Consider the following 26,453-nt stretch of genomic DNA (forward strand, 5'->3'; position numbering starts at 1 on the left):
TTCCATCCCTTTGCCTCAACAAAGCTCATCCTACACCATTCTCCCTCTCTTTGCCTTCATTCCGCCCTCTCCTCCCCTCTTTGCTTGATGGCAGCCTCACTTGTAATTAACTGTTATGTGGGGGATTGATTGCGGACAGCTTAGCATTGACCAGCTTCATTATGGAGTCCCTTCAAAGTGGGATTCTGGGCCTGCCAATACTCCTGAGTTTATTTCAGTGAAAGGATCAATAGCTAGCGCATTAAAGGCTTTATTTGGGCTTTGTCCGCCCCTTGAGTACCTTTGCCCCGGTTGTTCGGTGGATCTTTCTGGTACCTCCATGGTGGGAAGGCAGCAGGACCGGTGGCGGCTAATGCTGAATTTCAGAGTGAGTGAAAATAAGAAATCTATCAAGCTGGCATTTTGCTGGGCTTCATGTGCAGCATGTCTTTATTCTGGGGATTACTTTGATGTAGGCTGATAAACATTTCATCTGTAAGCCAGGCAAAAGCTTAGCTGAGTGGTACATACACTGTGGGTATTGTTAGCATTTTCTGCACTTATCCAGGTGTTGTGACACCGTACTGTATGTGAGAGTCGCTGTAGTGCAGACAACCTGTAATATTTCCATTCAGCCATTGGGGTAGAACCATACCAGTCTGGCTCTCTGTTTCAAAGCTTAATCAACAAATGACATGCTGCAGCCCTCCACCATGAAAGCATATACACATTGGGGTATCTGGGGACTTTCCCTCTGAGATGCACACACATACAAGGGGTGACCCTCTGATGAGATATCATTTTGTCATTTAGCATGCTGTGTTACAAGATGTATCTCCCCTGCCAATGCGTCAGCAGCAACCCAACCTCTGTCCTTGTCTGGTGTTTCCCTGAAGGCTACACACACGCCGCCGAGGAGCCACACACCCTGGGAGATGGAAAGAGCATGGCTGCCACATTATAAATGACTCCAAGAATTTCTCTCGCTCTTTCTCCTTTGCTCTCTTACTTGTATGCTCGCTTTGTTTCTCTCTTTCACATATACACACCACACTTGCACACATGGACACACACACACAGCCCTGCTGCCAGCTGAGACCATTACACAGATATTCTCTCTGGGTGCCACGAGGATAGAAATGATGACCTTGCCCCAAAGCTTTTGTTCTTTACCTCTCTTAACTCTTTGAAATGGATCTAACCAGTGAGATACAAGGTTATCCTTTTCCTTTCCTTTATTCTATGAAAATAATCCTCACACAGCAGTATGACTTCTGACTGGTTTATTCTCTCATTATGAGCTCTTCTTTTAGCTCCTGTTAGCTAATATTCTTTAGAAAGTGAGATATTGTGCTATTTAAGCTTTACTGTACTTCTCCGACTCAACGATCGGTCCCTCTGTGCTTCTGCAGAACTAATGGCCTGCAGACTCAGCACTGGGGTGGCAGAAAAATGAATAAAAACCCACAAACGTACACCACTGATACCCTGGACAGCGGTGGTGACACTTAAATAATAAACAGTGCTGAGTGCTTTAAAGATATTTTCTCGGCTGTGTGGGGCCGAGGTCAACTCATTAGTAGTGCTAAAAGCAAAGATGGCACACACGCACTGACGCACACACACCCACACACACAGCACATACAGACCTTGTTTAATAAAAACAGTGTCACATTACAGCACCGATTGCCTTATGATGATTTGGGAAAAGCATAATATCTGTGATTTCTTTATACAAGATTGTGGTGTCCCAAATGTGATACAGACAAATGTGGATTTCTTTGTAACTACAATTACTATATTTAACAATACGTTGAGCACAGTTTGCAGTGCAGAATCCTGACAGTTGCTTTTAAATCCGTTATAAAGGCCAAAATATTACCTGAAGTTCCCACAATGGTTTCTCTGCTGAGCTTAGAAGTGTATATCAAAAAGACCCTATCTAGGGGAAGATGATATTAAAAACACAAAAGAGAAAAGATCACATAGATATAACAACATTGTGCAACAGTGTGCCCGAGGGCAGACAGTGGGGCTTAGCTGTTAATGGTTTCTTCATGCTTGACACATTTCAAAACAAAACAACTAATGTTCCCTGGCTTAGGCCAGCAGGACCACATTAGCACAAAAAGATCTAACAGTCAGATAGGAGAAGAGATTAATTACAATATGCCCTCATCATGCACTGTGATGAGACAAAAAGCTGGATCCAAAATTCAGAGGTGCTGGGAAAGAAATGCATAAATAATAGCAGATTTATGAAAATAATACCATTGAGGGCTTTAATTTGGAGCTGGATAAGCAGAAAAACCTGAACACAGAATCTGATGAGGAGAACCATCTGTCCTATAATAATCAGCAGGCCTTCACGACACAGTTCACTGAAGTGGTGCTAAAAAAAAAACAGGAAAACACCCCGAATGGGATTCAGATCAGGAAAAGGAAAGCTATGCACCTGGAAGATAATCAATCTTTAAAGTTTGTTTAATAAATTCAGAACAATACATACTTGATAGGCTGAAATAATTCAGCACAAATTGCCCAATTTCCAGACTGGAGAAATGTCAATATTCATAAGCAGTCTGTTCTTCCTCCTATAAGATCCCCAGATGGGAGGAGGGCTGTCAAAACACACTCAAATCAAGATGAAAGAGAGAAAGAAGATCCATTCAATTCTGATGTTTCATTAATGATTAATTTTCACCATGCATAAATATGAATTAATAAAATTAATTAGTCAAATCACTGATGTGGAAGAATATCAACAGGGAGCTTTACGGCTCAAATTTGTGCAGATTGATTATATTTAAATATATGTACTACTAAATAATTTTATCATTTTTACATGTTTGTGCAGCTTCATTACATAAAGCTTGTATACAGTAATGTTATAATCTTAACTTATATTCATAACATATTATTTATGTAACGCAAACTACAAACTTTCTTCCTTGGCTAATGTCATTTAGCTAATTTAATACCTGTTAGCTATGTTAGCAATTTCTTTAAAACAAACTACATCTTGCTATCTCTGTTATTACCATTCACAAGAATTACTGCCCAACAAAGATATAGCCTACATCATGAATTCTTTGTGGAGGCTAACCTTATCGATGGCTGTAACTACTGTCCTGAATTGACAGAGAAATATCTGGTCAGCTGTTTGATTAGCTTGGCCATGCTGTCAATCACACAAACATTCATCCAAACACTGACTGTTGATTGGCTTCGTTTCAGTTTGACATCATCACCTCTGTTATTTTTCAGTGTGTATAACTCACTGTTGTTTTTAGATTCATTCTGATATATCATCTTTTTACATTCATTTTGCTTAAAGGCTTTGCAAAAAACTTAGGCACTGCACCTAAGCCTTTCTATGGTAGGGAAAACCCTTTATATGGTTGTAAGGTTTCTGACTTTATGACTATAGTTACAGGGCTAGTCGAAACAGTAGTAAATGGCTACAGCAGGTAAGCTAACTGCCAATTCACTAACCCCCCCCTTTTTTTTTTTTTGTTTTGTTCACCTTGTACACAATTTTGTTCAATAAAAAGTAACTGAAGTGGGAAAATATTTACCAAGTTTGCTAATAGCACACTTGTTAGCCTGGTGGTTAATGAGACAATACGTTTGCACAGTTAATTCAAAGGACATTTGTACTAGTGAGCCCTGACTCATAACTCTCTCAACAGTTGCTTTTTTGTGGAGCAGTTAATCCTCTAAAAGATGAGGTTGGATTGTAGTTGTTTCTTTTGTCTTTTTTTTTTACTTGTTATTCTGTCTTTTATTCTGCTTTTATTCTATTTGGTGTACATAGGGGGATCACTGAACTAGAGTCAGATTCCTTGTATTTCAACATACTTGGCAATAAAGATTATAATTGATTGACTGATTAAGGTTAAATCAAAGTGAGTGGTGTTACAGCTGATTTTGCATCAGAAATTAGCATTTCCCCATAGGCCACCATTATAAAAGAGATGTCTATAAAATTGTTGACAGGACACCTCCACCTGCAAACAAGGAAAGTTATTAGTCTTACTACTATAGATTTTAATCCATGGAGGTTTTATTAAAACCTTTCCAGATCTGGTGAATTGTATTTGTGTGATATTATGCCATGTAAAGTGCATATGTAATGTCTATGTGCTGGAGCCAGCAGGGTGAAACATTAATGTGCTTGTGCAGTAGACTGCACAATGTGAAAGCAGTCCTCAAAGCTAGGAAACAAAATCGCTCTCAGCGATGCTACTGGCATGAATTGCAATTGACACATAATTTTGTCATTTTCAATGGTGGTGAGACCAGGACTTAAAAGAATGAGAATACAATTGCATCATTTCAAATGGCTAAATGTCAGTAAAACCACAATTCATACTTTAAAATATCTTGGCTGGTCTTAAAAACCCAGTTTTCAGTATAGCTGCTGAGTGACTTTGGCTTTTTAGCTGTCATACTGTTTTACTCAGATGAGCTTAGATATGGGCCAAATGAGCCATCCTCCCTCTTAAAAATTGCTAATAGAGGAATCATTTAAGACTACTCTGTTGACCTTTTAAAATGCTGTTGTCCAATTCCTTATTCTAAATCCCTGGCTTATTGACTTGGCAGCTTTTTAAAATGCCCCTCTTAAAGAAGCAGTGCATAGATCCCCCCCCCACATTTATTTCTTCTCCACTCGGCTCCACTGACTCCTGCTTGCAGCAGGATCACCATGGTAAATGACTAGAGTATTAATGATGTCCCTAAATGAGGCATCTGTGTGCTACCATCTTGCCTGTCACCTCAATGCACAGTACAGTACATGCACTTGCAGATATCTGTATGTACTGTGCAACCACACACACAAGCTTCCAGTGGGCCTCACCCTCCTTCTAAAAATAAGCTTTTTGTCACAAAGCTCTTATGTACTTTTCTCTGCCTCCTTCCTCTTCTGATAAAGACTGCTGAAGCTCAGCTATGGCTTGAGGGCTGTGCCGACACTGAGAAAGGCTGTGCATTATACAGTGTGTGACTTATGAAGTGAATATAGACAGTGGATACACATGCGTGTTATTGGCATATTAACTGAGATGTGCAGATAAATCAGAAGAAGGGTATGTTCTCTGCTCAGATGCATGATAATTTGATGAAAGGAATAAAATGAGGTCCATTGCAACCATATTATTTGCAAGGATAAGATATAAGTTACATGCACATGCACATCTACACATATAGACTCCTGCATGCACATACATAAAGAAAACCGCACAACAAAAAAAAACTAGTTCAGTATTTTTTTTTACATATTGCATTTAGGTCAATGATTTTTGCAAAATTGAAGTTAACAATAAAATTCTCAACCTATGTCAGAGTTCATATCTTATACAGTATACAGCTTCCCCTTTAGATGTCAAACACATTATACTGCAGGCTTTGGTGAGCACGGGATAATGACACAGTACCTCACATGTTCTGACACTCATCCAACTGCCAGATGACAAGGACTCGCTCTTAATCGCATGTTCCCTTCCACCTGCCCATTTATCATGTCTGTCTGCACTGTGGGTCGACCATTTCACTAATGATGCCAATTAATTGAAAACATTAGTGCATCTCAAAAATTAACATTCCCAAGCCACATAAGGGAAAAAGGAGGATGGGGCAGAGGCGTGTGTGTGTGCGTGGGGGGTATCAAAGTCTAAACAAAGGCTCACTGATGCAGTTTGGCTCCCAGTGATTAACAAGGAAACAGGTTAAACACAGAGGCCATCCAGAGTTCTTAGAAATGTGTTTAAATACATTAGATGTCTTGGAAGGAAATGTAAATGTACACTCAGGAGCTGAAGACAGGTAGCACACAGTAGTTTTCATTTCAAAAATATTCGACATTTTCTGATGTTTTTGTAGGGAATAATGGAAAATAAAGAATCTTGCTGGGGTTTTTGTTTGAGCTGTAATGCTAAAAAAAAAAAAATCATAGCTAGTGTGTGTGCGTGCATGTGTATGTGTTCCGGCATCTGCGTGTCTTATTTTGCTAAGTACTTGGGCTGCAGCAGCTTGGGGTTTGTCATGTTCCTCAAACATATGAATTTTATGTCCTTTCTGTAGCCGAGTTTCAAGTCGGCAAAACATTCTCCAAGACATTAACTCAAATTATATGCAGATCCATGTCTATTCTAAATGCACACACCATCAAATATAGAGAGAGAAGAGGGGGGTGGGGGACAGGCTTCCTCCCAGGCTTGGCAGGTGGACTATGTGGCACATGCCTGGCAGACAGAGATGATAATAGTAGGGGAAGTTTCCAACCTCCTAGTCTGTATCAGCCAGGTGTCCATGGAGGAGCTATGGGACGTGTGAGGCGGTGGGGTGAGAGGGATTTGTCAGAGCCCACAGAGGACACAGGGGTGTGGGAGACAGAGACAACACTTACAGAAAAATGAGCAGGCATATAGGTTCTTGTGGGATGCGGTGGAGGAGCTCCTTTTCTGGTTATGAAAGCAATCTTTTGAAAAAATATTATCTAAGGCCTTTCAGATGGTATCGGTCATATCTACTACAATGTGTTCACGTATCTAATTAATGACTTTGACTGAATTGATGGAAAGCGTTTTGTGAGTGGGTGTGTGGAATGATGAAATTTTGAATTAACTGTTTAAAGCTGTTCTAATCTAAATTTTTATATAAACAATGAATCAAGTGACTCCATAGAGTACATGTGAATGAAAGAGATCACTTGAACTGAAAATACCCGCAGAGAAATATTACCAACTTTGTCGTTCTGCTCAGATCTACAGTGCATTTTAGCATCTTTTAGTGTACTGTTTTCATTTTATGGCCCATGACTTAACTGTTTTGGTTCAGACTTAGTGCTCTCATCATCAGGCAGCCATTTGCAGTAGAAAACCTCTTAAGAATCCATTGTAACCTACCTGCCCACAGCACCAAACAGCAGACTGAGAAACTTAGCTATTTGCTAGTGAATATAGTAGAACATTAACCAGCCAAAGAGTCAGATATTTCCCTTAGGAGCTAACAAAGTACAAAGCAGAGATTATCGGTGGCTACAGTACTAACACTCCCAAAGAATGCTAGTATTTCTGTGTACCTCCAGAATATATACCTATGCAACTCAGAGGCAGATTTAACTACTGGCCCCAAAGGCCACCAGGCCCCTAAATTTGGCGGTCAAAGTGCATTTTTATTGGCTCAAATGTAAATATATGTAAAAGCAATGCAGAAAAGGCTATTGAATGCAACATGACAGAGCCTTCCTTAACTGTGAAACTTCAATAAATGAACAGACATTAGTAAAATGAAAACTCAAATTCATTTGTAAACATACATATGCATATTCTGTCTCTTAGTTCAGTCTCTTTTGCAGTCCTCCCTTGCCTCTGCCTTACACCTGCTCTCTTTTTGCCCTCTCCCTCCGAACATTGTGCCCGAGTCTTCAATAGAAATATTAGAAAAAGCTGTTGAAAATCTATAATACATAATTCCATCTGTAGCCTTCTTTGTCAGAATACACGAGCAGAATGAATATATATTTTATCATTATTTCAGTTGAAAATAAGTTCTTTGAAAACCTCTCAGTCCATCTTTTTTGGCTCTCAATGCATTCCTGTGCCTGATGCACACTCTCTCCCTGCCAGCATTGTCCTTGTATCATCATGAGTACACCACAGTACATTGCATCATTACATGTGTTATACTCTAGCCACTTAAGCTTCCATTTACTCCTAAATTTTCATTGTGGTTTTGTTTTTTCATAGTCCATCTTTTGTATTTCTGGTTCTTCTGTAGCGATTGCGATAGAAGTTTGACCAGGCTAAATCCATACTTCAGCAGCTCCAACATAACGGCTGTGAGTAACTTTACTGTTCCCTGCTTTTGTAGAATGAATCAGGGTGATTGTGGAATGTTAACGTTGTGTTGGCGAAGTGCAGTGGTGATTATTATTATTCTGTCATTTAGCCTTTATTTAAACAGGTAGTCTCACTGAAACACAGAGTCTCAGTTTCAGTAGAGACCTAATACAACGTGGTGGCCACATTGGGCCACCTGCTGGGGATATATGGCGGCCACACAGTAACGTTTTGTGGCCATGGTTAACACAGAACCCTAACAAGCTTGCCATATCACCTCTGTGATACTATGTCAGTGTTGTGATTAGTTTGTTGTGCTACCCCCAAATGGCAAAAAAATCTATTACTTCAGGTATATTCAGGTTTTTTACAAGTCCACTTTTCCTCAGAAAAAGAAACCCACAGATACAAACTTTTCAATTTTCAAAGTAAAGTCTTCAAAAATTTCTCCTCAAAAATTCATGAATTTTGTTGCATAAGGCAGTGTACTTTAACAACATCAAAGGTGTAAGTGCAGACTGAAAGTTGTTTTATCTTGAAAAACATCATTCAGCTTTGATTTTCATACTTTGCTCTGGTACACACTGACATAAAAAAGAAGAGTTTTTACTTTGGTAAAGAACATTTTCACCGGTGCTCCAATGTTCCAATGTGCAGCATTGTTTACAAATCTTGCCCAGCTTGCCAGATGCTCCAAGCAAACCAATTACTGGGTAAAACCCTGGCTTAGTCTTCCCAGAGTTCTGCAATGCATCCTGCATCCATCTCAGGCCCCAGAGAGCGTCCTCTCGGCTTTCCACCAATGTCATTTACACCTCCTGCTCCACCCTGGCTTAGGTTGCCTTCCCACTGCTATAACACCAGCTACAGCCCCCCTGCTGACCATGAACCCAGCACACAAGCAAAACTGGGTTCTTAGAAAATGGAGACAGCAAATATGTAGCAGCAAGACATCTCATTACAGCAGCAGAAGCTTTTCCGCTCGAGTCTGCCCACACTCAGATCATCAGACGAGGAGAGGGATTGCTTGAGCTTGGCTCCATCTTCTTTTGCTGAATAGGAAGAGGGAAAAATGGAGAGCCAAGGGGAGGGGAAAAACGAAAGGAGAAGCAGAGATGAGTGAATGCAAACAGCAAAGCTGAGAAAAGTATGTAGCAGAGGTACCATAGTGGAGCTCTAAAAGAAATGAAGTTGCACGTGAAAAAAGCAGAGGAAGAAGTAAGAAGAAGAAGGGTGAGGTGTGGGGCCAGGTAGGAGGTGACAAAGCCACTGAAGCTAAGCAGAGGTTGAGTAGGGTTGAAGTTGCACTGAAAGCTCTTCTTTCCCCTGAGACAGGCAGAGTTAGCAGGCCCGGATGGGACTGGGTTACAGGGAAGGACCTGGGGCCATTTTATTACAGAAAGTGTCTGTCCAGAAGATGGGAAAAGGATTATCCCCCAAACAGGATTTATTGGAGGGGATAATTCATTGGCTGAACCCACAGTGGGAAAGTGCCATATAGGTTGAGGTTACAATATCGCTTCATTCACAGCTCCCAGCTGCCTGATTTTCAGCAATGTATGTGTATGAGTGTGTGTTTGTGAGTTTGTTCAGACACAAGTAAGAGTATTTGTTAGAAAGTGGATGTGTGTGTGTTGTGTGTGTTGACATGCATGTTTGTTTGCATGTGGTCTATGCGGTTCTCTTCTCGGGATAATACAAAAAAGTTCAGTTTCCATAGGTGTTGTGACATGATTAGTTCTTCCTTCTACTGGCTACATTATGTGGCACCCAGAGACTGTTTTGCTGATTTAACAGATAGGAGAAATACTGAAAGCAAAATACCTGTCACAGTCACTTAGGTGACAATGTGCACATCCCAAATGCAAAAGAAACAAAATGCACCTTTCCACAATCATGGCAAATATGTAAATTGGGTATATTGTATTTCCCCATTTGCAGTCTGTTAGAAAACAGCTGAGGTGTGAAAAACTAGAAAACAAAATATGAATTGGGACTCATTTGCTGTCTTTGGGCCTGCAGGGCGCTTGACAAAACAATGATGGAGACATGGAGGAACACTGGGGAGATTTGCATTTAACAAACTGATGTCTCCTGGCCTGTCATGTTATATTAATGCTGGAGGAAGATTGCCAGTTTCTGGCCCATTCTAATGTGATAATAAGACAACTGGCTGTACAAAGCAGTGTTTTTCTTTGCTGGCTAACTGAGGAGGAGGACGAGACAACAGTTCTGAGCACTGTGGCAGCCAGAAAAGACATCTTTACATCTTTATAATCATCTAATTTATAGCATGACCATTTCCACTATCCTTGATATTAGTACTCACTTTGCCTACTGGCAAAGTGGATTGCCAATACTTTGACTGAGGACACCACTTCATTCACGCTGCTGTGTTCATCACAAATCCAGACATTTGCATCTTCCTCTTACCCTTTCATATTTTTCTGAGGATTGCAAAAATGAGTCTGAAATCATTCCCTTAAAAGGCCGTTGATTGGGGTGCTGGGGGTCTGTAATTTGCAATTAACGAACAGGCTCTGGAATTTGATTTGGGTCAAGGTCCTCATCTGCATACTACTTCCTGACTAGTAGACAGACTCCAGGGGTGCTTGTGTCTCATTGTCTGATTTATGTTCAGCGGTCATGGTGGGGGAAAAAAAGCTGAGCAGCGCTGCCCTTCTCTGCCTCAATGTGCTGCTTGTGACTCCACACACTCTTGCAGTTAATGAATTCTGAGTGTGAGCCGTGATTTCTATTGGTTCATCTCAATTGCCTGCTAATGGCAGGGTCATTAGGCCAGGGAAATAGCGAAGTCCACCTCCAGTCTCCAGGGGTGGTTACTGCAGGAAGCCAGTGCTTTGAGCTGTGACCTGCTAAGATAGCTACCTCTCTTCACTGGAGGAAAACCTGCTCGACCAAAGACAATGGCTTTACACTTTAGTACATATGGCAAGGATTTGGCATTGATGAGTTGCACCTGTGACTGTTGTTTTTTTTCACACAAGATGCAAGTGGTTATAACCAAGTCCATTTACTCTGGGTATTTCATTTGCATCTCACTTTATACACCTTTATAACCTGCCATATTGCACTTTATAATTGCATTTATTTAACAACTATATTGGCTATTTAGCTTACAAATTAGTAGTTTACATATAAAAATATTGATGAATGAAATATGATACATCTTCATAGATTAGCAGTAGCAAAAAGCAGTCAAAATTAGCTCCTAAAACCATAAAATGATACTTACATATTAGTTATTATCTAATAACTACTCTTTTAAATGTTAATATTAGTTCTGAATGCTACTAACAGTGTTTTTGCATGTTAATTTCAGGTACATTTTGAATGCAGGACTTCTGCTTTTGAGTTCCTTGTCTCTCTTGGCCCTTGTTAATTTCTAGACATTCCAATGAACTGTTGTTTCCACATTCAGCCCTTAGAGGTCCCTGCACTCCTTCCCTGCCCTTCTGCTCCCAGTTACCTGACTCTGCTCACCTGTTTTAACCTCCCCCTTTAGCTCCCCAGTATTTATACCTGTCAGGTTCCCCTAGCTCATTGCCAGATTGTCTGTAATGCCTTAGTGCCTTAGTGTTCCAGCTTTGTTTTCCTCATGCTTTCCTCATGTTTCAGCCTGTTTGGATTATTTACCTATTTGTGGACTCCACTTCAGTTTTGGACCCTTAGGATTTATTGCTCAGCTATGATTGATTACATGTTTCTGACCTTCGTTTGACTCTGACCTCTTATTCTCCCTTCCTGCTGCTGTCTGACTGGATTCACAGTAAGCCTTGTTTCCTTGTATTCCTTTGTATTCCTCATTGATTTTACCATACTTAGAGTATGGCGTTGAAAACTGGGGAAATACATACAAAAGCTCACTTCAACCATTGTATATATTACAAAAAGAGCGATAAGAATTGTGCATAAGATGGGGTACAGGGATCACACCATTGGAGCTTTCATACAGTCTAAATTGCTAAAATTTTTTGATTTAGTGGGATATAAGACTGCAGTGTTTATGTATAAAGCCAGGAACAATTTATTACCTGGTGGAATTCAAAAACTATTTAATGAAAAGGAAGGGGGTATAATTTAAGGGGTCAGTTAAATTATAAAATCCATGCTATACCTACAACCAAAAAAAGATTTTGTATTTCCATAAGTGGGGTAAAACTATGGAATAATTTAAGTGTAGACATAAAAAATAGTTAACACTTATAATTTTTTTTTTTAGCATAATACTTGTGTGGGTAGAAGTGAATCATTTACTGCTTGTAAACCAATGATGGTAAGATGATGTCATGGGGTAGGACTGGATAAGTCTGAATTCTTCCTACTCCATTCAAGCATGTACTAGGTATAAGCAAATTGATATTGGATTATGTGTAAAATTATGTGTGTTGTCATATCAACTGTTTTTACACGCTTGAAAGAATAAATCAAATCAAATCTTGTGTTGCAATAAACAGCCTGTCTGCTTCACATGTCTGCACTTGGGTCCTGTTCCTCTGTTTGCCATTGTTGTTTATTTACACATCCATCTGACAAGAAGCAACATTATCATTCATTTGGAATCTGGTTTGTGACCACCTTATGAGTGTCACTGATATTTACTCTACTTTGAGGTGTGTTTGTGGTCTCTCAAACAGCAGCTGCTCAGTGCTCCACTTTGTGAGGGGGATGCAGGGTCTAGTGATAATCCACTATATGTTAATCAACCATATGCAACCCTTTTCATGTTAAAATATTGTAACTTAGGCTAGCCTGAGGAAGGAGCCACAGACACAGACACACACACACATGGGCAACTGCACCAACAACCAGAACAATGAACAATCCCTGCCAACCCCGAACTAAATACATCCCACCCAGAGGGGCATTATGTGGAATCTCACCAGGTGCTTCCCCCCTAAGGCATTCTGGGGGACCCTGCCAAGTATTTCTCTGCCCCCAATGCTACAATATTATTAACATAAAAGTACTAGTAGAGGATCTGAATACTTCTACCACTGATTACAGGTTAACATAATAACAACTTGGATTCAAGTTGCGTTAGAGATATATTTTGTGACCCCCAGAATCATAGCATTATCTAGATGAGTGGATCATAACCTCCCTTAAAATGCAGCATCTTATGCTCACCTTATCATATATATTTAATATACAATAGTGCAGTATGAGTCATTTCTCCAACTCAGATTGTGTAATTTGCCTGTCTAGTTTCTAGAGAGCTGAATCGAAGAAACTTTCTGGTTATTCACATAAAAATTGCAAAGATTACAGAAAAATAAAAATAAAAAAGTTCTGCAAGTTAGTGTTGGGCAGCATAGCGGAACTGTGGTTAGTGCTGGAGTCTTTGCATCGACAACATCATTTTTGCCTCCTGTGCACACAGGCATTCTCCCAGGCCTGTAAGCAGACCGTCAGGTGTAATTCTTTTTCGTGACAGAACTATGAAGTCTCATGTCAAGATGCTTGAAGTGGAACAGGCTGAGTGAGAGATCTGCTCCCTCGCTGATAATTTTGGGCCTCTTTTTGAAGTGCACTCAGGCCCTGCTGATGGAGTAAGTTCCTCACAGTGGGGTGTTAGGACAGCAGGTTGCTGCCCGTGGGAGCCACTGGCTTTCATACTGTTGACTGCACGCTACATCTATGTCCCACATTCTCTTTTTTTTAAAACTGGGACATTGACATGAAGGAAGAGAGAGACATAAATATAGAACTAAGTCATTGCATTGCAGAATGAGCATCTACTGTATAGGTAGACACAAAACATCCTCTCTTACAGTATAGGCTCCACTGTGGCTTGTTATCTATGACACTAGGGCTGTCAAAAGGTTCATATAAGTTCAGGCTAAGACATGATTTCTATATACAACCCATGTTACAGAATCCTACACACCGCTGAGTGACAAACAGTTGTTACTGTTAATTAGCAAACCTTTCATTGCACATTTTTTTCATCTGTGAAGACAAATCCAAAATACAGTACCTCCTGAAATTAGTTTGTATAAGTGATTTGGTGACATGAACTGTTCAGTATGACTTTCTAGTTGTCTCAATTTTGCATCAGGAAAGAGAACAACAATATTCTAGTTGACTGATGGTAACAGGGGAGGTAATGGGTCAGCACACTGTGCTTGATTACAACACATATTCTTTTGCACATGTACCCTGTGAAATTTAACCAGATTACACAGATGTTCACGTTTAAATTTGAAAAAGGTGAATAGCCCTTTAAGAAACAGAAAATCATCTTTAGTTCTTTATATTATAACATAGAATGAAGCTTGCACCTCCTAAAAGTGTATTATATCATTCTTATACATTTCGGTTCAAACTTAAGAGACCTGTCTGAAAATATGCTTCCACAACGTGCACAGCGTTAATTGGTCCGACCTGGATAATAACTGTGGTTCTGTCTTCTAGTTTGTATCTTTGGTATTTACGGCCCTATCTCCCCATAGTTCATTACTGTTCACTGTATCTGCGGAGTGTGTTTAGCCAGGGAGCCTGTGGCCTGACACCCCCCAGGGTGGAGTGTGTTTGTTTAGGGCCACTGCTTTGCTCGGACACTGAGATGCAGATGGTGCAGGGAGCCGGCCCTGGAGTGCATTTGGACACGCTCTGGCAGAGTGCAGGGTCATGTTCTCTCGCCGACTACAAGACAGGAAATCCATTTAATTACCTGTGAAGCAGAAGATGGGGTGTGGGGGCTTGACAGAGGAGGACTGTGCTCCCAGAGCACTCTGCCAGAGAGGGGTGGGGGCGAGGGTGGTAGGAGTAGAAGGAGGGGGAAACAATGGTGGTGAGAAGGAGAGAGAAATTATGGAGCAGAGATACTGTAAAGAGTGTGAGGGGAGGCAGGGAGAATGCAAGTCGGATAGTTGGCACTTTAAAATTCTCCCAGCATCTCCCTAGTTAAATTAATTGATCCCTCTCTCCTCTCCACTTTCTCATCTACTCTCGCTTCCTTGAGTGTGGGCATGCTTTGTCCGTCTTCCCCGGTATCTCCTGTCTTAACTCTCCATGGACCTTTTCACAACTCCTTCTCTCTTCTCTTCCTCACTGCCATCTCAAAATATCACTTGTTTATTTCAGTTTCTTTTTGTTCACTCACCTCGCTGTATTTGTCCCTGTGCACTTCTACTATGGCCTAATTTGTCCCTTGTCTTCTTTCTCTGTCCTCCAGTCCATTTATTTTCTTCTCCCCTTTTAGCCCCCGGGAGAACTAAATCAGCCCCTGTAGCAGACAGGTATACAGATTGCAGATTGTTGCTGCCTTGTGGACCAGAGAAGCTCAATGCCCAGTGGGAAAAAAGCTTGTTAACAGCTAGATGAACTGTAGTGAAGCTACACTATACACAGCCGTTATGCCTTTATGCAAGGTCAAGCATAAGATGTCCCAGGTGATTGTATTAACAAATTGTAACCAAACTGTTACAAGCCCCTATATGTATTCAATAAACTGTCTATGCATGCATACCATCAACAGGAAGTGAATGGTCACTGAACAGCCATCATGTCACATTGTGCTGTCAACATACAATACAGTACAGTACATTCTTTGCAGTATATCTGTTTATGTGTATCAAATTAAAAGGCACATACGAAACACACAGTCAAAACACAAGAACAAAACAGAAGCATGTGGGTGGGCATGCATATATGTTAATCATCTCTCTTGACCCAACACAAAGGTTTCAGTGACCATGACGGGCTGTTTTCCTTCCCCAAGCACTTGCATGGAGAGCACATCCAAAGCCTGGTTGTCACGTCTTCATGCTGCGGTGGCATCGTGACTGTCCAGGTAATACGGCGAGAATGGCAACAGCAGGCTTTTCCAGAGTGAAGCCCAGAACTGTCACATCTGAGGAAGAGCTTTGGCCCCAAGCCCAGTCTTAGAAAATTCAGCATGACACCCTCCTGGCTGGTTCCTTCCTCAGATCTGTCCCTTCAAATGGCAGAGGAAAGGACTACAGGAGATGTTAACGTTAGTGTGCACATTTTCACATCGAGGAACCTGAAAATGACTGAATAAATCTTCCACACCAAGACGGATGAAGTCAGAGACAAAAGAAAAGCCCCTTCTGGCTCACATTCAAGAATTACATGACAAATCCATGAACAGATGTAGAATTTTACACACGAAGCAAATGACTGCAAGTCCCTGCAAGGCTTCTCGCATGAAACTCTTGCCTAATGAGAGGAAGCAGATTTGGATAAGCATGAGAGCACCCCTAGAGGAAAGCACAAATAAGGGAATCTATAAAACAGATGCTGAATTTTATGTACAAAAATGATGACAAGTTGCTGCAAAACATCCTTGGTCAAAAGTATTCCTTTTGCTGATCAAAGCGAGCATGGCTTGCATGAATAAAGTAACAGAATAATGAGCCTGAGGCCAGTTTGTTTAAGTCATTGTGATTCCTGTGCAGTATGAATTATATTTTACAAAATATATTATATTATGGGTCATTACACATACAGTAGGAAATCAAGATGCATGCAGGGCCAGGTTTAGATATGAGTGTTCATACTGAAGGTGAAGAAAATGCATTTCATTTCCTAATTTAAAATTTTTAATGCATTTGACAGTAATATCCTTGGAAAAGAAGGAACTGTTCTATTGGTAGTCCCTACAATTGTCTCAGTGCATTGTTAAAGAGAACTACAGTTAATTACAACTTGGGTTTTATTTTTGTGGCACGGGCCATTGCTTCAGTCATAACATCGTTACCACCACCACAGTAATTGCCGAGATCTGGAAACAATCTTTTCAAGTTAAAATTAGGTCAAATGGATAAAAAAATAGGAAGAAAATTGTGAAATATTCATGCAGGTTATAACAAGCAAAGTACCTACTGGGATGCTTTACTTGGAGGTGAGCACACTACCCACTGAATAGGGTACAAAGGAAAAATGTGAATACTAGTTTCTATGGGATGTAGTACAGCAGGTCAAAGCTGAACCAAGACATTGGTCTATAAAGGGCGATACGTGTTTGTGTCCTGTTCTGTTGGACCTGGTGTCTATAGAAGACACCTCACCATCTGTTCCAGCAGTTACCCCTCAAAAGTTTTTTTTTCTGCATTTGCAATAAGGACTTCTTTATCTTAGTATTTATCTCCTTAGCCATAGATTGGCTGCGAGTCCACTGTGCTGTGTGCATTTATTTATGATGTCATGGGGTAGGACTGGATAAGTCTGACTTCTTCCTACTCCATTCAAACATGTAATATGTGTAAGCAAACTGATTTTGGATTAGCATTGGTTAGATATGTGCAATTATGTGTGTTGTTGCCATTTGTTCATTTGTTCTGTTCTGCATGTTTGAAAGAATAAAATCAATCAATCAATCAATTTATGATAAACTGTATGAATACTTGAATCAAGCCCAGCGGGACCCGTTGGTATCTGAGTGTTAGGGCTGGGTTCAGACTGAAATTTAGAAATTATGTTTAGGTGTGTGTCAGGTTCACGTCAGGTAAGTAATAAGGGGAAAAACACTGTAGAAACTCCACTGCGTAGGGCTCTGGTCGGCTTCACACATTTATATTATCAGCTTGTAGGGTCTGAGTTGGGTTTGGACACCACACTCTCGAGCACATGTCAGGTTTGGACAAAATATGTGGCCCAATCCATGCTGTAATTTGTAATATGATGTTAGATATATTAATGTGAATTGTGTTCGTGCTACAGTGTTAAAGGAACCATGATGTTACCACTGTACTAATAACAAATTCCCCTGTGTAGTCATTAAAATGAATTGATGCTGCCTGGTTCCAAGATTTTAGCAGTTACGGTTCTTACTGTATTTTTTAACTACTTTATTGACATTTATTGGTTAAAAGAAAATTCCAGACCCTCTTTAACATAATGTAATCAAGGTTCCAAGTTTCCCACCATTCCGCTCTAAAACTTAACTCTGCAGCAGATTAGATTTCAGTCTATAGAGACAGAGGAAAATGTCCATATGTTCAGTTCTAGTAATTCACAAAGTGGTCCAGTAAAGGTCTTTGTGTGGTGTTTGTCTGTCTCAATACGAAAAAGATTAGGTGTGAGAAGTCATGATGCATCCTCAGAGGTGATGGTGAGCAGCACCCCAAAAATCATCATGCACCATTAGCTGTTCTTCTTTGAGGAACCATTTGACAGCATGCAGGTAGAGTGGGTGGTGCAATGTGATCAGGCGCTCTTTGGTATCCCCATGGAAGTGCAAATTAAAGACAAATTGGATTGATGGTATGTGCCTTTGCAAAAGCTGTATCAATTCAGCATCATTCATTCACAGGCTCGACAGGCTTATATTTCATTGTAAATGTGCTACTTGTGTAATCTAAGCGTGATCACACGCTAGAGTAGAAAAGCAGGAATACTCATGAAGGCTGTTTGGGTATTGGCATTCAGCTATTTATATATGAGTAGGAAGAAGTGCAGAGCATGGGGAAATGAGGTGAAGCACTGTGCAAGTTGAGAGAGTTTTATTACTCTGTAGTCTGCATGCATCAGGGGGTCACAGGTTTCTCTCTGTCTGAATAAATGATTCGGCATGCAGTACAACGGCAGGGTGAACCACTGAGAGCAGGGTGGATCATGCTCTGAAATAACCTTGTTGTTCTGAGCTCTATCCATGGATGTAGTGCACCTCTTCTGTCCCCCTCCCTCATCTTCCCTCCCACCTCGCCTGTGGCTCTCTTTATTCCTCCAGCCTTCCGTCCTCTAACCCTTTGCTCCATTCCTCTATCCTGGTGGGTCAGCTAGCTAACGATCTGGCCGACTGAGGATCCCATGAGACTCAGTTCAGCTACAGTTCAGGCCATGACTGGGTGGGGGGTGGAGGGGTGGGGGGGAGAGAGAGAAAGAAACAGATACAGTAAGGTATGTACAGTATTCATCACCCTCCCAGACCATTTGTCATTCTTGCTTTTTTTTTCTGTGTAGTAGTGGTTTTCTGGCCAGCTCTGATGCTGTAGTTCAAAATGTGAAGCCTCTGAGTTATGCTTGGGATCCACTGTTGGTTTTTAACCACAATATCTGCATTTTAAAATTGCTTTGCTAAAAAACATACAAGTGCTACACTTTATCAATATCACTAACCCCCTTTACTTTATTATAGCACTGGCACTGAACCCTTTTTTTAAGCTCGGACAAATTTGTGAGTGCTGTTAAACTCTATTAAAGGCAACTTTACCATTTCACAGAAAGCATAGGTGACATTAAATTATTGATTTCAGACATTAGTATCATTTTGACTTTATCAGAGTACATTTCCTAATATGTTTAATATGCCTTTAGGATCAACAGTGAAATGAAGTGGCAAGTATGACATGACTTGTGACATTAAAATGTGTTTCTGCTGTGTTGGGAGATTTTTAAAAAATAAATCCTGCTCCCTTCCTGTGCCTGTTTTTATGCTTGTGAATCAAATCCCATGCATTTCCTATCCAAATGTCTAAAAAAATCAAAACAGTCCTCTTGCAAAAAGTAGTGTAGTCTGTAAATCACTCACAAGGAGCAGAGATACTATGCAAGGTGTTTGGAGATGATGGTTTGCTAGTGGGAGCAGCAGAGCGTGAACTTGGGTTTGCAAGAAATGTGGAGTCGTGACACTCCATGTCCTTGGCCACCTGTGTGTATGTGGACAGGTTCTTCTGTTGAGTGTCTGTTTGGGGACTGTGGAGCAGCATGGCAGGTGGCAGGCGGCCTGTGGCAGGTGAGGCTACTGTTACTCCATCTTGCACCTCAGTCGTTACTGTGTGTATGCATCTCAGTATGTATAAATAGTATTAGTTTTTAATTTAAGGTTCACTGGCTTTGTCTGGTTACATGACACATGCAGTAGTTCAGACAGCCAGACAATCACACTGTAGCTTTTTGTGAGCTTTTAATTCCTAGAAAAAACATTTAGATATAAGACCAATAGAAATCCATGAGCACTATGCATGCCCTTGCATGAATAGGTGCACTACATCCATGGATACAGCTCAGAACAACAAGGTTATTACAGTTACCACTGCATATCCAGTGGTAACTTGATGGCAGGTTGGTGGTAGTGTGTATTGAACTGGTCTAATGACATTGGGGGTTAGAGAACTCTCTCTAAGAGTCGATCCAGAAAGAAGCCAGCAGAGCTCATCATGTTGAAAATAATTAATAATGCATTTAATAAATAGCTCCTGAGCCAGTGATGTACTCTCACCATCTGCTCCAATATAATTCCCTCCCTTTATTAATGCCAGATAGCCATTAGATGGCTATGGAGATGACATAATAATGCATGGCATCATTCACTTGCTATTTGTCTCTTCAAGTTCCAATCTGGAGCTTTTTTTTTTTTTTACAGCTTTCTTATCCAGCTGAATAATTTGGCACAATTAGGTAAGGCCCTCTTTGTTAATGAAGTCATTTAAAAGAGCTCTAACAGTGAGCTGTAAAAAAAATATATATAACTATGATAGTTTCCTGCAAATGTACAGAAGGCATTTTTCTGATTTATATTTCTATTTAGTCAAATATGATTATATAGAATATAGCACAGTATGTGTTAGTCCCTGACAGGGGCTTATCTCATTGAAGTAGTCTGCCAAATAAATGTTTCTCAGATGTACATCAGAATAAGGGCCCCTGTTGGCACACTAATCCAATATGTTTTTGCTCAACTAAAACCATATTTCTGCAGCTCTCCGACAGATCTACTTGATCTAACATGAATCATTTAATGTATGCACTTTAGTTTGAAGGCTAACATTGATTTTAAGTTCCCAGCAAAAGGCTAAAATGTGACTGAAAATGAAACTTGGTGAGCACTCTCGGGCTGCATAAGGATACTCTATTCATGTACTTAATGTGCTGCTCTTGTGGTTGCGTTTTATGTTGAATACTGTCTCTGTGCACCTTCTGTCAGAACATATTCCTGGAGTTAGCTTCGCTGGTCATCTTTGCCCTAGACAACACATATGACATTCTGTTTTCTTAATAAAAATCATGAAATAAGGTTCACCTGAGAGGCTTTATTGGGAGGATTTTTAAAAAGATGTGTTTTAAAATGTGAAACACACAACCTGTGTCACTGATTTTACTTTTTAGACCTCGGCCTCTGTTGCCAAACCTTCACATTTTTCAAGGCCACGGACCTCAGCCTACAGCTTCACTAAAACTGTGCAGCGCCTGCTGAATACAGAATTCCTCTGAAACCAAGGTGCTAGGTGATGTCAGTTCAGTGAGGTGAACTTTTCCTTTTCAAAGTCACGTACCGACATGGTTTTTAACTCATATATTATAGGAGATGTCAGTTAGTTCATCAGTGGGATTTGCTTTCTCCCTTGGAGCCTTTTGTTTCTCTCTAGGTGTTCAAGGTAAAAAAAGAAAACTGAAAGGTCTAGCTTAGCACTTTCTGCATCAGGGGCAGCCAGTCACTTTAAATTAGAGTATGGATGGCAGGTCAAGGAGAAAAAACTGTCTCTATAGGAGATATACAGGGGAATTCATAATGACCAGAGGCAAATGTCTTTTAAATTAAAGCATATAGATTTTTGCAAACATGCCAAGAAGGTTGTGATTTAAAAAAAAGAAAATAGTAATGGTAGCACACATTTTTAAATTCTCTTGTCATCCCAATGTCAGTGAATACATTAAATACATTGACAACATAAACATCTGTCATCTAGGGCAGGAGCAGGGCTGAAAATGCCTGACCAATAATTTTAATCAAGATGGGCAAAACTATTGGATGGTCTACCAGCCTGTCAACCTACTTCCTATTTGCACGCACCCTGTCCTTGCATGGGCCAAGAGTCTCCCACAAGGCCAGGCCTACAGATGTGTTACTGCCCTGTTTTGATACAGTAGCTAAAGCTAGTGAGCTATGGCACCCACAGCAGCTTTCGTTCACAAACAGAGACCGTTGTTACAGGCCATGCCTTCCCCTTTAAGACATAGAGCCTTATAGGTAATGCTAGTGTTGTTGCCAGAAGTTGCAACTTGCATGCAGTGTGCACAATATGAGAGCGAGAAGACCGCCACATGGAACAGACTCATTTTGCATGCATCAGACAGCGGTCAGCTCTACGTGTATAGATAGGACTGTAATGCAGTTAACTGGGCATCAAAGGCCACATGCAGTGTTCATGTTACCAAGACGGAATAAAGTGTGTGTTTTTAATAGTGTTAGCTGGCCTCCCTCTTCACTTCTATGCGCTGGAAAAGCCCAGACATCTAAGGTTAGTTAACGGCTACAAGCCATATTGGTATGGCTTTTGAATGACAGCGACAACTGAGAGAACAAAAGGGCTGAAAAGTGACACCCTGGTGGCCGTATTTTTGCTGGGCAGGTAATTATCAATTTTGTTTTGTTTGGGGACCATTTGTTATTGTCCTGAAATCAGTAGTAGTCAGGCAGTGCACGTTGCAGTGTGTGTTGTGTTTTGGAGGAGTGGCGTTGGAGAGAAGTCAGAACAAAAGGGTGGGATTTCTTCAATTGTTCCTTTCAAAATCAAGCCTTCTCTTGCTGGTCTTTCCAGGATCGCCAACCCTAACTTTAAGTTGATATTTACAGTACATTTCTGAACACTGATGCTTTCATTCTGATATAAATTCCTCTGAATGTTTTCAGAAGTGTTTTTTAAGATCCATAAATAAGGGTCATGATAACATTTGAAGCCGCAGTAAAACATGATTGGCGGTCTGTCGCCACTGAAATAGAAAGTTGCAGAAATCTAATAAGATGATGAGGAAAAAAATCACCTCTGACTCCCAACACCTCTTTGAAGTTCTCAAAATCAATGCACCAGTGGAGCTGTGAATGCCATGCTGTGGTGAATGATTCATACTATTTCTCAAACAAAGAAAGTGCTAGAATCCTCTTGCCAGCACTTTCTCACTGCCTCTTTGAAAGCTCATGCCTTTGTAGTTTGTGCAACAATATGTGCGTCCAGAATATGTGTGCCATAAATTAAGGTTGACTGGACAAAGCTGGGATTCTGCCCTTATGCTACAAAAGGGTATTATTGTGCAGCAGAGAGGCGGAGGGAAAGCGAAGTCATCTGCGTCTGGATGGAGGAAGAGAGGGGGCTCTAGCATTCAGTTTGAGCCCCTCTGTGGCTGCTGGGGCCAGGCCTGCTGCTGCAGATAGACTTGTTCCAGCTCGTAGCCCTCCCTGGCTCCTTACCCTGCCTCAGCCCAGGAACAGATGGAGAGAGGAGAGCAAAAGAGGAGAGTGAGGGAAATAGCTCCCTGTTCAGAGCTTGGCACAAGCATTAGGTGTGGGTGTATACAGTTAGTTTACTGTACACCACAGCCATGTTGTTTAGAGCTGCTTTAAAAGTTTAGTGCGGTGGCCTTCATTTAGATGTGATGAGGCTGATGAGGAATGAGAAATGATAGAAGAAAAAAGCTAGTCATGTTGCACAGATTTTCACATTTAAAGAAACAGTTACATGTTGGAAAAATGTACTTTTTATTGAGAGTTACATAAATTAATTCCACTTTCATATCTGAAGCCAGTTCGCTTTCCTTAGCTTAAAGGATGTAAACTTAGGGAAACAGATAGCCTGGGTCTGTCCAGGAGTAAAAATATTCTTCTACTCACACAATGTTGTCAAACACACTTATAGGGGAAAGGTTGGAAAGGTGTATAAGACCTGTAGCTAAACTTGTGCGCCTTTTCCTGGATTCTGATTAGCGAGCATTGCGGTCACTGACCTGACATTCTCTGCTCTGCTGTGGGAGTGTCTGTGTTTGACAAGTTCAGCCTCACCCACAGGAAAAAGTAGTTGAAAAGCAAAACAGAATTGACCATATTGGCTCTTGAGGTTCCACAGGGTTAAGGGTATGGGATGCTTCAGGTTAGATGTTAAGTTTCCATGGAGAAAATCCATTTGTAATAACATGTTGCAAGTTATTTCTTTAACTTGTACAAGCACTGTTAAAACAACAGTTTGTGGTTTGATGCCAGCTATTTTTTGGCCAGGACCATTACTTCCTGTCTTTTTGTGACTGTGAAGTTGCCAAGCAACCAGCAGAGACTCGAAAAAGTTAATGCACCCAGCTAGAAATTGTCGTTGTTACACTTTTTAAAATCAGTTTAAACCATAGACTGTGAATAACAATGGACAACATGACAGCTCCTGGAAGTGAAGCCACCGTAAATCGACTGCCACCTGGTGGCTGGTTGCGGTATAGATCATAAATCCTGCCACCTCTGTGTTAGTGGACAGGACACGAGCCAAAATTAAAGTACAAATCAAATAATTATTTCCCAGAGATGATTTCTCTTATTTTTAGTAAATATTATCATACTGACATACAGTCTACATACAAGTGGTCATTTTTCTGGTAACTTTGTCTTAATAAGTAATTTGATGTTATAAAATTGGGTAAATTTCAAATGATTTGACAGCTTTGACTGGTGGTCTAATGCAGTCATTTCTCATCACTACTGCGCAGAATCTGGCTGCAAAATGCCAAGATGGAACCTGCCATATCCATGATATTTTGGCTTCATTTTTGTATATTGGAGGGAAGTGGTGGCATGTCATTTATTTTTATTAGCTGTCTATGGTTTAAACAAAAACAATAACACATAAAGCACTTATCTTTAGAAGTGCTGGCACATGTTTTCTTTACTCTTGTACATAAAGATATGAATGCTCTCATCTCAATCTCAGTCTAAGAAAGTCAATAAGTGCATTTCTCAAAATGATCCTACAGTTAATTAGTATCCTGCTAATAGTTTGCATTATAAATCTTAACAGTTGTCCCTTCTCCTCCTACCAGTCCCTTCTGTCTTGTTGAGACCACCAGTAATGGGCCAAATGACCTCTAGTTCTCCTAACTCTCCTGCATTACACTCAAGCTGCTGGTTATTGGGCTGGGGAGAGGCAGAGATGGCAATGTGCCATGGTACAAGAGGCACAACTGATGACATTAAACTCTCAGATCAAACCCTTGCGAGCCTCTTCCAGCCAGAAATCATAAACAGAAACCATTTGCATATTTGAAATCCATTTACATACTTGAAACCAAAATGCAATCACCAACACACACCATTTTTTTGTCACAAATAAAAACCTATGGTAAATGAACTGTTTAACATCACAACTTTCCAGTGTAATGGATGAAATTCCATGTTTGCTACACACTTCAAGGCATGAAACTGTGGTTATAATGAAGCCATAATGCAAAACTGAGGAGTCCAGGCTTTTTGTCTCTGTCTGAGTTGATGTGCCATGGTGTGCTCAGGAATAATAATGATGTAAAGGGATAATCATCCATAATGTAGTTCAGAGACTACAAACACAAATCCCTTTGGAAGAGCCACGAGCAGGGAAAGCTTGAACAAAAAAGGAAGAAGAACAACACCTCCTGCAGTTCTGCATTCTATTGAGCGATTTGCAAGCAGCCACCCTGTGCCAAACGAGAAAGCAAGAAAGTGATGCATGTTGAAACAAATTGATCCTATCTGAAAGGGCTCAGAAAACTTTAGCCCAGATCAAAGCTCATGCTAAGGTGCTCAGATCACCCAGTGAAAGGCTGAGCAGCAGGGGAAGAGAGAAAAGAGGGGGAGTGCCTAGTCCTGTCTAATTATAGATTTCAGACAACTCGCCACCAATTATCTCCCCTTCAGTAGCATCTGCCCTTCGTATGACCACAAACCCACTGATGGTTTGGAAACTCCAGCGTAATGTATGGTAAGCTGCTGGGATTTCCCCAGTATCTGATCTGATGTGAATTCAAGGTAAGACAAAGGTTTAAGCTTAGTCTTTATACTTAATTGGTTCAGTTTTATCATGGCTGCAGATACTATCAACTATGGCCTTTGTGGTTCTGACAATCCACAGCACTGTGGAACCGTCTTCTCTGTATTCCAGTTTGAGGAGGTTCTCTACATCAAGCAACAGGGTTCAGATTGCCTTTGGGGGCCAATCAGCCATGTTAGCACAGAGGTGGCGTTTCATTCGTCAGAGTGACCATTTGGGCTGTGTAACGTCTTGCCTACACTGAGAACGTGCCATGTGCAGTGAGTAGCATCTAGCCTGAACCTCACGCAAGACTTTTGTTTGCCTGCACCGGGTGCGTGTTCACTCACATACTGGACGCTCTTTGTTTACAAATAGTGTACAGAGGAGCACATTGGAAAAGTCTAAATAGAGTTTCAAATGAAAACAAGACTTTTCTGTTTTGTGTCTAACGTAACACAAGAAAAACAAACAAACAAAAAACACTTAAAAAAATACTACAGTTTGTCAAGTAGGATTGATGTAACAATGGACATATGTGTTTTAACTGTACTGTATTTACTTGATGTATTTTTATGTTTTGGTTTAATTCTGGTTGTGTCATGTGACACGTGCATCTCAAAAATGCTGCTGAAACACTTCTGGCATGCACACGGCTTAAGGGGCAGTGAAACAGACTACTGCTGTACCTTCATGCAAGTCCCCACAAGCTGCCTCTGGCTATTTCAGAAGCTGCACATACTCACAATATCTGTACAAATAAGCTTGGAAAAGACAAAATTTGAAAATTGTGACATACATGGAGGTGCGCAGACCTTAAATGTCACTGTTAGGGTCAGATATTATGCCTCAAAAAGTGTATATAATTGATTAAAACCAA

The sequence above is a fragment of the Monopterus albus genome, unplaced genomic scaffold (genome assembly GCF_001952655.1).
Source record: "Monopterus albus unplaced genomic scaffold, M_albus_1.0 scaffold18.1, whole genome shotgun sequence".
Lineage (NCBI taxonomy): Eukaryota > Metazoa > Chordata > Actinopteri > Synbranchiformes > Synbranchidae > Monopterus > Monopterus albus.